Below are 14,978 nucleotides of genomic sequence, written 5' to 3'. Positions count from 1 at the left end.
CCCTTTTAAGAAGGAATGAAATGTCCACCTTTTGGTCTTCTTTCTTCTTGAGTTCCTTGTGTAATGTTACCACAGGGTTTTAAAAGTAACTTTTATTCTCTTATTGTAATTGTTGTCTGGGAGGCTTACTGCCTCTATCTGTTAACCTATGCTTAGGCTTGTAAGCCCCTAGCTGCCACTCAATCTTATCTAGGTCTACAGTGTTTTCATCTTCTGATATTTGCTACTGAATAAGCCCCCCTTTTTGTTCTTTCACAACTCTTAACTGGCTGGTTCAACTCAGCTGCTCAGTCTCAGACTCCTCTTGTAGATAAAGTGTTTAATCTGGTCCTCTCTCTGACACTGAATTTCTCTAGTTGGTCTTAATTTTAGCTACTAACTTTTATGAGGATGCACCCTAATTGTGAAATAATTTATAATACAGGAAAATGCTGTTACCCAGTATCTGATCAACCAAGAAATCTGCTATGGAAGAAAAATGAATTGTATTATATTCCACCATTTTTATACATTTTAGGCATGACCATGGACTGCAGATCTTTAACGTCATCACTGGTTAGTCAGGTGTGATGTAGAGAGGACATGTTCCTACTCTAAATAGTTCATGGTCAGTAAACAAGACTCAGTCATTAGTAAAATAAAGAGGATTAAGGGCTACATGTTTAGAGATGGCTGAGATTTGAAAAGCAGTTGTTGCTCTTACAAAGAACCAAGACGGGATTGTTAGCAACACATCATATTCCATAACCACCTATACTTCCAATTGGTGGGAATCTGACTTCCTCTTCTGATGTCCATTGATACAAAGCATGCAACTGAAGCACATGCATACACATGTAGGCAAAATATTCACAAATAAAACAAACCAAAATAAAATGAATAAGTCTAATTTTAAAATTGTCTAAAAACTACCTGGAAGAAGAGTATGACGTGTATGTATGTGTGGGAGGAGGAAGGACTTTCCACAATGGATTATGCAGCATTTCCACAAGATATTATTGTGGATTTGAAGTTTTTTTTTGTTTTTTTTGTTTTTTTGTTTTTTGTTTTTTGTTTTTTTGTTTTTTGTTTTTTTGCTTAATCAATGAAGATTATACGTATTAGCTTAGCTCAAAAATGGATCTGCTTGTTGAAAGCTTGTAAAGAAAGCAGGGAGAAGGCAGATCTAAGAGAAAATATTATCACAGGGGCAAACTTCAAAGGAGGCTCCTTGGTGCCAAAGGTCCTGAATGTTAATTTCTCTCTGGCACACAGTAGCTTGATTATTCTATGTTTCCAAAATGATAAGTATGAATTAATGTTGTCTACAAAAATGTTCACTCAATGAATTTTTAAACAGATTTTTATGAGCTGAATTGTAACATTCTACTATTTATTTATTTATTTATTTATTTATTTATTTATTTATTTATCGAGACAGGGTTTCTCTGTATAGCCCTGGCTGTCTTGGAACTCATTTTGTAGACCAAGGTGGCCTTAAACTCAGAAATCTGCCTCTGCCTCCCAAGGGGTGAGATTAAAAGTGTGAGCCACGACCACCTGGTACAATCTACATTTTAAATTTAAATTAATAAATGTTCTCACACAAAATTGTGTATGCAGCTAAAGCAGAAACAAGTCCACCTTGAGGAGGACTATGTTAGATAGGTACACTTTTCTTCTGGACAGTGTACATTAGATAATGATGAGAATGGCTATAAGTAGCTATGATGACTAGTTTACGACACTGAAGAAATCCATAATTGCCATGCAACCTGAGGCATTGTATGATGTGTTTGTTCTGTAAGAAACTAAAACACACTTGATAAATACATGTACTTTTTCTGTAGGTTGAATGAAATAAGGTGGATTCTAAGTATATTCTAATACCTAGAAATGCTGACAATAGTTTTCAGACAGGTTTAAGCAGTCTGATCTCTACCTCTAAGTTACATCATTTGGTTTATACCAGTAAGAATTTTCTATAGTTATTGATGGAATACTGTGTTGAAGACCTTTATTTAAAAGTGCTAAGCAATGTCCCATTTAATAACTTTGTTCACTTCTTTTATTTTGGAAGTAGAAGGCTCTTGAAATCCATGCCATCCCTCTTCCTGTAGCTATATTTCATGTAGGTTGAGATTCTGAAGAGCTGTCATGATGTGCAGATGCAGAAGACCTGCCCTGAGTGGGAAAGTGTCCTAAGGAGGGATATAGAGTGGTGGAAGAAGAACCTGGAGTTAATGATGGATGCAAGCTGACAGCTCTATCTTCTATGTGAGACAGGTCTCTAGACAGGCCTTTTTTGCAGGTAGATACCCAATCTTTGACTTGCATAAGCTACTTCCCTAGGAATTACAAATCATTTCAATGATTTACCCCAGGTTCCCTATTGATTAGGAGCTACTATTTTAAAACCTGTACCTATTAAAAAAAGGAAAGTAAATATACTTTATTCTTTTAAAACATAGCTGCTCCTATATAGTTTGTTTGGGTATGCTTTCAGGTTGCCAAGTCTAGACATAGAAGCTAGTTTAAAATGAGAGATTAGCTGTCTGTTTTCAACTCTTTCACTGACTACGTTTGGCTCTCCTGGAAATAGCTCTGTAGATAGATCTCCAACACATAGGTATGGATTGCTCCTGAGTCCTGAGGTTAAAGTGTGTCCCATGTTAAATAGACCTAACCTTTTCCTCACTTAGAACTTGATCTGTTCCAGGCTGCTCTTGAACTCAGAAATCTGCCTGCATTTAAAAACATGAACAAGAATCTTAACTGCGTGAGATTTTGCCTGATGTCATGACTCCCTCATTTCCTAGTACTCCTTTATTACTTGTACCATGAGTCTTGTTTTTAACCATTCCTTTCCTTTACTAACTCGTTAGTAAAGTTACCTATGTAATTTGAAGTACATGGAGCCTCTTAAAGAATTCATATTGCATCTTTATATTTTGCATTGATGGGAATTCCTCTAAAGAATAGTTCTTACATCAATTTATATATTCGTTAACTCATGTTTTCATAGTTCTTTCCCACAGCCTTAAGGGCATTACCATTTTCCTGAGGAATATCAGACAAATTATAGCTTCATGGAATCTTACTGTTTCTAGTTGTGTGGACATAAACCTTGGCAGGGAGAACATTCCACTTAGGAGGAACATGGAGTACAATGTGTCCTTTATTATGTGAACAAGCCTTATGACTACAGCAGCCATCAGCAATCGAGAAGTCACATATACTGTTGACCCTCTCCCTTCTATTGCTATGCCAGACCTGGCAGACAGATTTTTGTTATTTTTTTAATATTTTATTTAATTATAGGAGTATTCTTCTGTATGTTTTTATTTGCACTGCATACCTATGTGAAACCAATGCATTCCTGTAGTAATCACCAAATGCATCAACAGGAGTCAGGCAAAAATCATACCTTGTTTTATGTGTAGAAATGATTAGTATGTGTATATTTTCATGAACAGCAAGTGCCCTTTACCCCTGGGTCATCTCTTCCACCCAGATGTTTATATTTCTTCTACACTTTCATGATAGAGCCTGAATATAACCCTGAGTTCTATTTTTTGAAAAATCGAGGGAAGAATCATAAAAGAATATGGGTATCCTCTATCACCCATAATCATGTTAGATAAGGAGCTCAAATAAATATAAGAAAAGTGATGAATTCAAAGAATCATAACTGGTTTTGATCCTTGCAGTCTATAATCATGTTAGATGAGTGAGCTCAGATGATAAAGCAAAGAATATTGCTGAGGTCTAAAGATTCACACTTTAAGTTGGGGAGTAATAGACTTATGAGCAACAATGCATCCATAACTAAAGAAGACAGTACAATTCTTATAGAACTTAAAACATTCATTTCCATTATAAAAAATCATTCTACTTTATCATTGTGGTGTCACATATCCCATTTTTTTACTTATTGCTTCTAAATATTCTGAAGGGAAAACTCTAGAATTTATGAAATTATTGTTTGTATTGGTTTTGTCATGTATTAGAAAATTGTATGTGATATTAATGCTATATTATTTATTTAATTAGATATTCACAATTTTATTTTTCAGTACATATTGTAATTCTTCATGAAAATAGGCTTATGAAATTGAGTCACAAGGTATTTTATACTATGTCTTGCTTGTAATAGTGGTTTATGCACTGATTTTACACTTCTTATATACTAAAATAGAAAAAAAAATTTTCTTTTAAGTTATCCTTGTATCTTGCATTCCATACTCTATTTCTTCTTACACTTCTTCTTTTTTGTTTCTTTGTTTCATTGTTTTGTTTTTTTGGGCTTTTTTTTGTTTTTGTTTTTGTTTTGTTTTGTTTTTGAGACAGGGTTTCTCTGTGTAGCCCTAAATGTCCTGGAACTCATTCTGTAGACCAGGCTAGTCTCGAATTCAGAAATCTGCCTGCCTCTGCCTCCCAAGTTCTGGTATTAAAGGTGTACACCATCACTGCCTGGCCTGATTTTATACTTCTTAAATACTAAAGTAGAAAGAAAATTATTTCTTTTATGTTATCCTCATAGTTTGCATTACATACTCTGTTTCTTTGTTCTTGTAAGGATGCAGTATTGTATATAGGTCTTACGATCTCAACTGAACATGTTAGACTAGAGTCTGGCTGTTGACACCCAACTGCATAAATGGTTGCAGAGATACAGCATCCATATTTGAGCAAAGCTAACAGTCGTAGAATTTGGAAGCACAGTTTTACTCACTATCGGTTACTGTTTGAGATATGATGCTGGAATTATTCTTATTATAAAAAAAATGTTCTTAAAGATATATTCCAACATGCCCAGAATTATAGGATCAGAGGTACCCTGAGCAGACCTTGAGTGCTATTTCTGCAGCCAGTCCCACAACACCCAGAAGAAGCTCCACTCCTAGGCACTCTAACATGTCCAAGACAACAGAATCCCAGTATCTCAGGATCTTGGTCACAGGAGGATCTCAGAATCCCAGATGCAGCTTGACTCCCAGGAGCTCTGACACACCCAGGATCCCAGGATCACAGAGACAGCTGAAACCTGAGGAGTGCTGACATAACCAGGATCAGAGGAAGGAAAGGCTCCAGTCACTTATAGCAAGGGCAGGGAGCACTAGAGACAATCAGATGACAGGATGTAAGCATAAGAACATATGCAACAGAAACCAAGGTTATTTGGCATCACTGGAACCCAATTCTCCCACCATAGCAAGTCCTGGATACACCATCACACCAGAAAAGCAACATTCAGATCGACAATCACTTCTTATGGTGGTGATAGAAGTCTTGAAGAAGGACATAATTAACTCTATTAAAGAATTAGAGGAGAAAACAGATAAACAGTTAGAAGCCCTTAAAGAGGAAACAGAAAACTCCCTTAAAGAATTATAGGAAAACACAAAGAGGTGAAGGAAATAACAAAACTATCCTAGATCTAAAAATGGACATAGAAAAAATAAAGCACAAAGGGAGGAAACCTTGGAGTTCCAAAACTTATGAAAGAGATCATGAGTCTAGATAGAAGTATCACCAACAGAATATAAGAGATGTAAGAGAGAATCTAAGTCGTAGAAGATACCATAGAAAATATTGACACAACACTCAAAGAAATGCAAAAAGCAAAAAGCTCCTAACCCAAAAGATCCAGGAAATCCAGGACACAACGAGAAGACCAAAACCAAGGATAATAGGTATAGAAGAGAGAAGTTTCCCAACTAGACTGGTCAAAACATATCATCAACAAAATAATAGAAGAAAACTTGCCTAACCTAAAGAAAGAGATGCCCATGATCATACAAGAAGACTACAGAATTCAAAATAGATGACCTCAAAAAGAAATTCTCCCGGTCACATAATAACCAAACCACCAAATGCACAAAACAAAGAATATTAAAAGCAGTCAGGGAAAAAGGACAAGTTGTAAATAAAGGTAAATGTATCAGGATTACACCAGACTTCACAACAGAGACCATGAAAGCAAGAAGATCCTGGGCAGATGCCATACAGTCCCTAAGAGAACACAAATGCAAACCCATGCTACTATATCCAGCAAAACTCTCAGTTACCATGGAAGGAGAAACCAAGATATTCCATGACAAATCCAAATTGATACAATATCTTTCCATAAATCTAGCCCTACAAAAGATAATTGATGGATAAAACACCAACACAAGGAGGGAAACTACAACCTAGAATTAGTAAGAAAGTAATCTTTTAAGAAAGCCAAAAGAAGATAGCCATACAGCCAGAATTCCACCTCTAACAACAAAAATGACAGGAGGGAACAATCATTATTCTCTAATATCTCTTAACATTAATGGACTCAATTCCCCAATAAAAACACATAAACTAACAGACTGTATAAGTAAACAGGACCGAGCATTATGCTGCATATAGGAAACCCGCATAAGTAACAAAAACAGACACTAACTCAGAGTAAAAGGTTGGGAAACAATTTTGCATGTAAATTCTCCCAAGAAACAAGCTAGAGTAGCCATTCTAATATTGAATAAAACAACTTTCAATCATAAGTATCAAAGAGAGATATGTAAGGACACTTTGTACTAGTCAAAGGAAAAACTACCAAGATGAACTCTCAACTCTGAACATCTTTGCTCCAAATCCAAAGGCACAAACATTCGTACAAGAAACTTTACTAAAGCTGAAAGCACACATAGCACCCCACACAATAATAGTGGGAGACTTCAACACACCACACTCAGCAATGGATAGATCATGGAAACAAACTAGACAGAGACATGGTGAATCTAACAAGTTATGAATCAAGTGGATCTAACAGATATTTACAGTACATTTCATCCTAAAGCAAAAGAATATACCTTCTTCTTAGCACCTTATGTTACCTTCTCCCAAAACTGACCGAATAATTGGTCATAAAACTGGCCTCAACAGACACAAGAAGATTGAAATAATCCCATGCATCTTATCAGATCACTATGGAATAAGGCTTGTTTAAATACCAACAAAAACAACAGAAAGCACACATACACATGGAAGTTGAATAATGCTCTACTCAATGATAACTTGGTCAAGGAAGAAATAAAGAAATTAAAGGCATTTTAGAATTTAATGAAAATGATAACACATCATAACAAAACTTATGGGACACAATGAAAACAGTGGTAAGAGGAAAACTCATAGCTCTAAGTGCCTCCAAAAATAACCTGAAGAGAGTTTACATTAGCAGCTTGACAGTACACCTGAAAGCTCTAGAACAAAAAGAAGCAAATACAACCAAGAGGAGTAGAAGGCAGGAAATAATCAAATTCAGGGCTGAAATGAACCAAATAGAGAAAAAAAAGAACTATAAAAAGAATCAACAAAACTAGGAGCTGGTTCTTTTAGAAAATCAACAAGATAGATAAACCATTAGCCAGATGAACTAGAGGGCACAGTGACAGTATCCTAATTAAGAAGATTAACGTCATTTTACAATGTACATTGGAGCACCTTGACTGTTACTTTTTTCTTTGTACATATTTTATGGTCATTTTTTTTTAATCTAAATAAAGCCAGCTTTGTGTGATGACTGTAAAACAGAGCCCCTTTTCTCTCTTCTACAATATTCTCTGTGCTAGCTTATTGTGGGATTTTCTAAAGAAACTTGTGAATTCAATGGTACATCTATTTAGTTCTCATGCAGTGATTGAAGACACACTGAAGACCTGGGTGACAGCATTTGCTTTTTGCGTGGCCTAGTTTTATGACATAGAAAGTTTACTTGTTTCTAGAAAATCAGTATTTTCCTTATCAATTCTCATTAATTGGTATCCACTAGCCATTTGTCTTTGAATCTAGTCCAGAAATATATGGTTTCAGCAATAACCCTGAGTGTTAGTATTTTACAGCAGGTATACATGTGCTCTGTGTTTGTGCTTGGTAACTCATGAAATTAGAAATCATACTCAAGTTATACTCATATTCCTTATCAGTCAAAGTACACCATTGCATGCTCTCATGTCTGTAAAAACATTGGCAAGATCCCCGGCATGATTTTGCTTTAAATGTTTTTTATTAATATTATTATTATTATTGTGGTTTAGCATTGTCTCTAATGGCATTTCATTTTTTTCATCTTTGAATTGTTCAATCCTTGATGTGAAATTTAAGAAGAATTCCAATGTTTGCTCCTCACCAAGAATCTGGTAGAACAACAACAAAAAGAATGAATGCTTCTCCGGTAAATGCTCCACAGGTTAGTATCCTGTCTTCATATCATTTTAAAATCCCTTTTACACAAAAACATTCAAATATTTTATTATCTGCATGTGTTGTATTATCTAAGGGGCTTATTTTCTATGCTCCTCATTTTCCACTGTGATAATGACAATATAATGTTCTAGTTTTTCATTTATTTATACTGTTTTTATACTGTGAAGACATGTTATTCCCATTGAATTGCAGGCTTCAAAGATCATATATCAGATGATGCTCAAAGAATATATTGATGACTATTTCCTATGTTGTATAAAGTTCTGTCTTTTTATGTTAGTGTAGAAGTAAGACCGATTGTCCCACATAAATTGCATTTCAGGGATGGTCAGTTTTCCAGACACAAACATGAATTTGGATATGGAAATGCATAGAAACTCATGCCACTAAGCAATATATGGAAGAATAGAATTTGTAGAAGGGTAAAATTGTATGAGGCCCGCTGTCCTAAATCTTATTAGTATATGTATTAGCTCCCTAGTAGCACAGATGATGGAAGGAAATTGTTTTTCTTTTTCCATTGATGTGCTTGTGGGCCAATGCAGATTTCAGTATTCTGACAATTGTTTTTGACATTTTAAGTCACACAGCACTCATTGAAGTGCTGACACTTGAAATTTGTTTGTCTCAAGAGCAATACTATCCCTGTGATAAATACTCAATATAGAAATGGTTATTTTCCTTTTATTTTGGTTTCAGTCTTTAGAAGTAGTGTAAGTCCTGTGGTCTTTTCCTTTGTATTTTATCACATGAAATATATTTGTTATATTTTTCTAGAGATAATAGCCTTGGTGCTCTGCATAAACTATCAATTTTCAAGTATAAATGCATGTACTTCCTATTTTTGTCTCCTTTTCTTTAGAAGGATGACAGCTTGATATACCCTATGTTATTCCTCTTCAGCCAAGCTATGCATTACATAGGGAAAACTGAAGGGTTGTGGCAATGTTTCTATTTTTTATTACAATACTATTATCTTTAGGTATAAAATATTCATCTGAATATTTTTATGCCCCTAAAACACTGAATTCAACACCAAACCCTGAGGACTTAAGTCAGACATAGTAGTGAGCTGCAATATATTTTGAGAGAATTAAATTAGTTTTCTATGCAGAAATTGTAAGTACCTTTACCTCTTAGTAATTTTTTCATGCTTCAGGTTTATATATTTGAGGCTCATTTGTAAAATAAAGAGCATAGGGCCTGTGTATTTTAGATTTTGATAAACAAAGGAAGAATTATAGGTCACACTTCTCTATGCATGCTACAATTCTAACATACAAATAGACAAATTCTGAAGAAAAGAAAGTTAAAATTGGAAGATTGAAAAGTTCACTTAGTATAGTACCTTGAGGAATAATTTATTAAATATTCATGAAGAGTTAGAATAATTCTCCATCAATTTGAAAACACAATGTGATAAAAGAAAATGATTCATCTTCATTGCAATGCATTGCCACATATGACATTTGTTCACACATACATAACTAGTCATTCTACAGTGAAAGACCATATAAAATTTATGAAATTTTTATTATGTATATGGATCATGCCATCTTATGTAAAGCATGGAGTAAATTTAATGCTCTCTAGTACTTTTATTCTACTTTATGGTATTCAAAATATTTTCCTAAAATAACTTCGAAAGCATTTCATTCTCTGTGTCATATGGAATGTTAGATGTAGGCCCTGATGTTGCAGTTCTATTTTGTATAACAAAAACTCTGACATTTAGTCCATCCATTAATTCTGCGTTTCATATTCTACCTCTTTGTTCTAGAAAGTATGTAGCACTATACTTAGGCATCAGATTATCAAATAGATATGTTATAATACAGTAATGAAAGAAATAGCTGCACACAGCACTAAGCACTGTCCATATTTGAACAAGGTGGATATTATAAAATTTGAAAGCATATTTTTTCATCATAATTTGATGATCTATGATTCTTTTTGATATCAGCCCATATTTCATAAAGATAAATTACTGCATCTAGATATCAAATGCATATATTATATTCTGTAAATGTTTCCTGCTTTTGAGATGATTATGTCATGCATTCTCAGAGAAATAGAAATGTAAAGAAGGCTATGAGTATTTTTAGAAAGCATCTTTTATTAAAATTAAAGTTAATTTTGTTTCCATATATGTTGGTTACATTTGCCTGAATGTAAACATATGTGCTATATATATTCCCCCTGCCAGTAGTGTTCTGAAGAGATCAATGGATTTGAAAGAGCTGGGTTTAACAATCCATTGTGTAGTGTCATGTGGGTACTGGGAAACAAATTTCATAATGGAGGACTTGAAAAGATAATATACCAGCCAAACGGAACACAAAACTTTTGAAAATGGTTGTTACTAATGTCTCAGTAAACCAAAGAAATTGGATGAAGATGAGAGCCTTTCTGAATGTAGGCATTATATTAAATCACTCTAGGTTATCTATGGTAAAGCAGCAATTCATATCTGCAGATACAACTCCATTAAATTTTAGTATTCATTTATTCATTCAATAATTTTTGCCTCATTTATATGACAAGGTGTATCTTGATTAGTTCTTATTTAACATAAGAAAGCATTTTTTGCCTAGTAGTGCTTAGGTTGTTTTCCATTACAGGATATATTAACTTTCAAGGACGTGGCTTTGAACTTCTCTCAGGAGGAATGGGAATGTCTCAGTTTTGCTCAGAGAACATTGTACATGGATGTGATGTTGGAGAATTTTGACAATCTGTTGTTTGTGGGTAAGAATGTACCTTCTTGTTGAATTCTTTCTTTGAACTGTCCTACTTTGTGTTTATGTAAACTCTCTGAAATACCTAGAGACACTTGAATAAGGGAAATTGTGATTAAAATAATAATTTTCATCATGTTTCCTTCACATTTCTCTGATTTCTTTGGAAAAGTAACCAGTGCTATCTTCTCTGAGATCTCTTCAGTCAAATCTTTCAAATTCAAAAATAGTAATCATTAAGAATAAGGAATTATATTTCTATACATATAATAGTTAGAGCATTTTAATCTTACAATTGTTTTAAAATAATCTTTTATTTATGATTGTAAAAAATGCATAAGAATTCAAGAGTACAAGGAGCTGCTGATTTGGAGAATTTATTATTATTATTATTATTATTATTATTATTATTATTATTATTATTATTATCTGTTTGATATTTGGTCTCTGTATTTTGCTCTGGGATAACCTGATCTTTATCCTAGCATTTTGGATGTTGAAAAAAAACTATTTAGTGATTTATTTTTTTCCAATACAAGGTTTCTTTGTGTAGTCCTGGATGTCCTGGAAGTCACTCTGTAGAACAGGCAGGTCTTGAACACTGAAATCTGCCTGTGTCTGCCTCCTAAGTGCTGAGATTAAAGTCCTGTTTCACCACTAATCATCTGCTTAGTGATTTATAGTGACAATTTTAGTTACATCAATTTATACCTGAACAAAGCTATACAGTGTCACTCTGAATCCAACTGCAACCATAAAATTAGAGCTATATTGTTCAGAGATCTACTTTCTATATTTCATTACTGATCAATCACTTATATATGCTAGATTCTGCAAAGTACAATGTTCTTTTTTTAAAAAAATGGTTATATTATTTATTACATTTAAAAATGATATCTCCCCTCCCAGTTCCACCTCCATAAACCCCTTATTCTATACCCTCTCCCCCTTGCTTCTATGCGGATGCTCCTCCACCCAGCCACTAACACTTCATTGCCCCAGGATTCTTCTATACTGGGGCACTGAGATTTCACAGGTCCAAACCCTCTTTTCCCATTGATGACAGAAAGGCAATGCTCTACTCCATAAGGAGCTGGAGTCATAGGTCCCTCCATGTGTACTCTTTGGTTGGTCATTTATTCTTAGGGAGCTCAGGGTTGTCTGGTTGCTTAATATTATTGTTCTTCCTATGGGGTTATAAAAACTTTTAGCTCTGAAAGTCCTTCCTGTAACTCTTATTTTACAGTCACTGGGCTCAGTCCAATGGTTAGCTGCAAGCATCCACATCTTTATTGGTCAGGATCTGGCAGAAACTCTCAGGAGACAGCTATATCAGACTCCTGTCAGTAGCACTTTAGGGCATCAGCAATAATGTCAATGTTTTATGTCTGCAGATGGAATGGATCCCCATGTGGGGAAGTCTCTGGATAGCCTTTCCTTCAGTCTCTGCTCCACTCTTTGTTCCTGTATTTCATTTAGACAAGAGCAATTCTGTGTTAATATTTTTGAGATGGGTAGGTGGTACAATTTTAATATAACACTTAGAAGGCTGTTATCACTTCATGTCATTTTATATAGATCAGATTTGAGGTTCTTCTGAGGATCCATATAATGATTAAAAAAAGAAAAACCTATTTTGAGAGTATGAATTCATGAGAACACTGATTATTGAATCACACTTACTCATCATATAAGTAAACCCTGTTATCACTGATCCCCCTCTTGTTTTCAGAAAATTACCACATATGTGGGCAATATGGGAAGGTATTGGATCAAGACATACATCATCTTGTCCACGAGAATGGGCATATCCAAGAGAATTCTTCTAAATGTAAGAAGCTTAGCAATATGATTCATGAATCCTCCCCAAGTATACCTTATAAAACTAATGACAGAGATGACACTCTTCAATCATCAAACCTAAAAAGGCATAAAACTGGGAACATTAAAGAAGTTTGCCCATATAAAGACTGTGAGAACTGTTTAACGGTGTGTCCTATCATTAGTTTCAATAAAGCAATCCACATAGAGAAGAAAGAACATAATCAAAATATAAAATTTGATAATGTTTTGGTCTCTAAACATAAACTCATGGTGAAACAAAACAATAGTGAAGTGAACACTTACAATTGTGGTGAATTTGAGAACTGCTTTACACAGACAGATGATCTTCAAAGTCAGCAGAGAATTTATACAGGAAAGAAATCTTACAAGTATAGTGAAAGTGACAAACGCTCCATACAACAACTCTATCTTGGTATCCATCAGAGAATTGATACAGGAGAGAAATTTTATAAATACAGTGAATGTTACAAAAGTTTTAAACACAAATTCGATCTTAGTGTGCATCAGAGAATTCATTCAAGAGAGAAAACATATAAATGCAGTGAATGTCACAAATGCTTTGCTCAACAATCCCAACTTAGTATTCATCAGAGAATTCATACAGGAGAGAAACCTTACAAATGCAGTGAATGTGACAAATTCTTTGCTCAACAATCCCATGTTCATAATCATCAGAGAATTCATACAAGAGAGAAACCTTACAAGTGCAGTGAATGTGAAAAATGTTTTAACCAACAATCCTATCTTAGGATTCATCAGAGAATTCATGCAGGGGAGAAACCTTACAAATGTAGTGATTGTGACAAATGGTTTTCCCAAAAATCCTATCTTCGTATTCATCAGAGAATTCATACAGGACAGAAACCTTACCAATGCAGTGAATGTGACAAATGCTTCTCTTACAATGTTAGTCTGACAAGGCATCAGAGAACTCATACAGGGGAGAAACCGTACCAATGTAGTGAATGTGAAAAATGCTTCTCTTCCAATGGTAGTCTGACAAGGCATCAGAGAATTCATACAGGGAAGAAACCTTACCAATGTAGTGAATGTGACAAATGCTTTACTGTCAAAGGCAATCTGAGAATTCATCAGAGAATTCATACAGGGGAGAAACCTTACAAATGCAGTGAATGTGACAAATGCTTTACCCACAAATTTAATCTGAGAAGGCATCAGACAATGCATACAGGAGAGAATCCTTACAAATGTAATGAATGTGACAAATGTTTTACCAGACAATCCTATCTTATTATTCACCAGAGAATTCATACTGAAGAGAAATCTTACAAATGCAGTGAATGTGCCAAATGCTTTACCCACAAAGTTATTCTGAGAAGGCATCAAAGAAGTCATTCAGGAGAGATACATTACAAAAATGCAGTGAATATAGCAAATGAATTACCCCTAAAATCAGTCTGAGAAATCAACAGAGATTTCATACAATAGAACAACTTTATAAATGAAGGGAATGAGATAATCACTTGCCAAGAAATATCATCTTAAAATTCATTAGAGAATACTTAAAGCAGAGAAAAATTTCAAATATATTGAAGGTGTGAATCTTTTACAGAATATATACAGGCCAGAATCTTAACAAATATAATATATGATGAAATATCTTCGACTTCATTTCATTTCAGAGAAAACATGTAAAAATTTTTCATGGGAAAGTAATTCTCCTGGGAAAAATGTGGCATATGTTTTCTTCAGGGTACATTCTTTGCAACAGTTAAAGCTCCACACTAGAGTATTATGATTATTAATAGCTTTTGAAAACCTTCATACAATGTTTGAATCTTAGATAATATCAACTATTTATGCTGGGAGAAACTCTGAATCTATGATAATGTAGGAAAGTATTCATTAAACTTTTACTTGTTCACCCTCAAATATTGCAAGATGAAGGCAAGTGTGGAACCATGAAGAATCTAATGTTGTGTAACAATTCATGGACCCAGAAATCATCCATTCTAAAGGGAAACTAATTTAGGTGTGTAGTATAGCCTTCAAAATGTCTAATAAAACTTACATCATTCTGTATGTTAATTCAAGTGAAGAAATTCACACAAATTATACTTGAAAGAGTAATTGAAAAACTGAGGTACCAAAACTACATGTTCTTTATCCTATAAATGTGCCTACATATGTGAAGTGTGTTTTGAGTATCCAGTATTC

General features: G+C 34.3%; 1 pseudogene; it reads left to right on the top strand.

Annotated features, from left to right (window-relative positions):
* The window catches only part of LOC116086241, a 71,427-nt pseudogene extending 57,205 nt beyond the window's left edge, over positions 1–14,222 (top strand).
* Positions 14,223–14,978: the final 756 nt, after the last annotated feature.

The sequence above is a fragment of the Mastomys coucha genome, unplaced genomic scaffold, assembly GCF_008632895.1.
Source record: "Mastomys coucha isolate ucsf_1 unplaced genomic scaffold, UCSF_Mcou_1 pScaffold12, whole genome shotgun sequence".
NCBI classification, from domain to species: Eukaryota; Metazoa; Chordata; class Mammalia; order Rodentia; family Muridae; genus Mastomys; species Mastomys coucha.
This window is presented reverse-complemented; position numbering and strand designations above follow the sequence as displayed.